The following is a 3,642-nucleotide window of genomic DNA, read 5'->3' on the forward strand; positions in this document are numbered from 1 at the left end:
AATTTACGTTACTTTTTATGTTATTTTCAAACAAACTTCTTATGTTTCAATATGGAATTAAAGAGTCAATAAATTTTACTATATAAGAAGAGTGAATTTTATTCACTCTTCTTATATAGTAATTAATGTAATTTTTCAAATAATATATGTTATTCCCTTCGTCTTAATTATACAATTCGCGTAAAATTTTGAGAGTTAATCGAATTTGTAATATTTTAAATTTATTTTTTAGTACTATTTAAAAAGGAAAAAATTAAAATATTACTATATAAGAAGAGTAGTAATTATATAGTAATTTTTCAAATAATATATGTTATTCCCTTCGTCTTAATTATACAATTCGCGTAAAATTTTGAGAGTTAATCGAATTTGTAATATTTTAAATTTATTTTTTAGTACTATTTCAAAAGGAAAAAATTAAAATATAATGAAAGAGGAGTGTATAAAAGTAGGTGGGCCATATTTGTGATAGGTGGGCCATCTTCAAAAACCAAATATAAAAGTAGGTGGGCCATCTTGGTGCCACGTGTCGAAAGCACTCTTCTTATATAGTAATTAATGTAATTTTTCAAATAATATATGTTATTCCCTTCGTCTTAATTATACAATTCGCGTAAAATTTTGAGAGTTAATCGAATTTGTAATATTTTAAATTTATTTTTTAGTACTATTTAAAAAGGAAAAAATTAAAATATAATGAAAGAGGAGTGTATAAAAGTAGGTGGGCCATATTTGTGATAGGTGGGCCATCTTCAAAAATCAAATATAAAAGTAGGTGGGCCATGGTGCCACGTGTTGAAAGAAGAGTGAATTTTATTCACTCTTCTTATATAGTAATATATTATTCTGCAGATAACTTATACCAAGAAAAACAACATGTTTATACTATTCTATTTCTTTACCACCATATATATACCAATTTTGCACTTGAATAATATCAAGAAAAACAAGAAGTTTATACCATTCTATATCATATATTTTTTTTATCATTATATTATTCTAAAAGTAAAAAAAAAACGTAATTGAAGAGAAAGATTTTATTTTTTTTAGAAGTGTAATGTATTAAGTAAGAAAGAGAAAAAAAAAAGGCAAAAATAATGTAACCAATTATAGTTGTGATTGAAAATAAAAAAAGTAAAAAATAATAAATTATGAAACACATAAAATCAGCCCACTAAGCTAAAAAATAGGTAAAAAATCGTATAAAGATATGTATATTTATTAAGTTGTCAGGTTTGTAATTAAAATGATAATGTTGTAAATAAAAAGAGTAAATTAACATTATGTAAATTAAAGTCTTAAATTGAATATTCTAGTAATTTTTTATTTTTTTTTCAAACCGATTTAATCAAAATATCTGTAGTAATAACATTTAATATTTTTCAGTGAGAAAATAGTATTCTTTTAATAGTGTTCACATTTAATTTATAATAATACTAGTTAAAATGTTTGATTTGATGTAAATATCGATCGTGTATGAAACATTGTTTTTCACGTTTGAGTATATCAGTAAACTGAGACAACAGAATGGTTTGGCTCAAATTATGCCACATGAAGTTATTAGGAGCTATCAATTGCATAAGTACATTGCTAAACAGAGAAAGGTGATTAAGTAAAGTAAAAAAATAAATGAACAAACATAAAGTAAAGTTATTTCATATTATAATGCTCACGTGGCTACCATTATTAATCAAGTATAACTGTCAGAATCAGATCATGGTGTTTAGTAAAATTTTACTACTAAATAAAACATTAGTAACTGGTAAAACATTTGGTGGTGCCAACCTTAACCTCTTCCATTTTTAAAGTTGTTGGAAGAAGCAATTATTAAATAGTTTATACTCCTTTTGTCTTATATTAGTTGATCATTTTTTTTTTCACGTATATTAAGAAATCATAAATAAAAAGATAATTTTATTAATTCATCCGTTAAAAAACTTCTTGAGAATTTTACAAACAAATATGAACAATTTAAAAATGAATTAATTGCAAGGGTAATATAGGATTTTTTTTTAATGTTTTCTTAATTTAGTCAGGTAGACAACTAATATGGGACGGAGGGAGTAATTAGAACATAATCACAACAAAACCTCTGGATTTATTTTAATAACAAAAAATAAGGCAACAACTAAGTTGCCCATGTTGTCAGCTTTTAATTAAACAAAATCCCAACATCTGAACACCATATTATATAAGTCTTCCCATTACATCTTGCCTGTGAGTGTCTTAATTAATATATTGATTTTTAAATTATTATTTTTTCTCTGGAATGAGTTTAACTTAATTAACAGTTGCAACTTTTTACTTTATTATTAATAATCAAACTGTCAAGTGGTTCAACTTGTTGTTTAAATAATACCACTTGCATACTCAAGTACATTGAACTTTGAATACTTTATGTTTCACTTGATTAAGCTAAATTGGTGTCAAACTAACTCAGCACATTATATACAAAACAGTAATATATAAATATATTTTTTAATTTGACTTGAGTTGGTATCTACGCCCTTTAACTTTGAGTTTGCACAAGTAAACATTAAAACTTATATAAAATTGAATAAATAGACATAATCATCCTTTTTGGCGTTCTTCATGAAAAAATTGTATTCTATGTGGCATCCTACATGTATTATGCCACATAAGACGTGTGTGTCTACTTGTTCAATTTTATACAAGTTTTAGGCGGAACTCATAAACAGGTCCCTAAACTTGTTGGATTTTTTCCCTCAGGTTCCTCAACTACGTCATGTTCCTATTGAATCCTTGAACCACCCATAATTTGTTCCTTTTAAATATTGTGGGCTGATGTGGTACAAAATGTGATCTCACGTCGCTTGAGCGCGTGAAGACGTTTTGAAGGCGCTGATGTGGATCCCTGAACCACCCACCAACGCTCTTCTTCCTCTTTTAACCCTAATTTCTCCCCCTTTTTCTCTTGTTTCTCCTCTTTTCTTTCTCTTCATCATTAAGTTGGAGTTGCTCATCAGAATATATCTCTTCTTCATTGATTTATTCTTAATCATCAAGTTCCAATGTCGAAGTTATCTTGTTCAATGATTTCTTCTTCTTCTTCAAGTCAAAAGTGTTTTGGGGGGGAAATGAAGGGGTTTTAAGTTTTTAGGTTTGGGAAATGATTATGTGGCGCTGACGTGTAAATGGATTGAAGTTTGATTGGTTGCAATTTCCACGTGGGAAAGGTGGATCTCACGCGCACAATCAACAAAAAATATTTGCGGAAGTTTTGTGCCACATAGCCACAATGTTTAAAAGGAACAAATTATGGGTGGTTCAATGATTCAATATGAAAATGGCGTAGTTGAGGTACCTGAGGGGAAAATCCCAACAAGTTTAGGGATATGTTTATGTGTTTGCCCAGGTTTTAAGTGTCTATTTGTATACATCCCAAGTTGGAGAGCATAAATGCTAGCTGAAGCCAAATTAAATGACATATTTATATATTTTATATATGTGTGTGGAGGAAAATGGTTTTTTTTTTAAAATAACAAGTGAATTTTTTACTTATTTTCTAATGTTTGGTGAGTAAGCAAGAAAATATTATCCCAAAACATTTATATTTTATTCAACAATATACTAAGAAGACGAGATGGAATGGGGAGTGGGGGTTCGGGGGGGGGGGGGGGG

Source organism: Solanum tuberosum, unplaced genomic scaffold, assembly GCF_000226075.1.
Source record: "Solanum tuberosum cultivar DM 1-3 516 R44 unplaced genomic scaffold, SolTub_3.0 scf00145, whole genome shotgun sequence".
Classification (NCBI taxonomy): domain Eukaryota; kingdom Viridiplantae; phylum Streptophyta; class Magnoliopsida; order Solanales; family Solanaceae; genus Solanum; species Solanum tuberosum.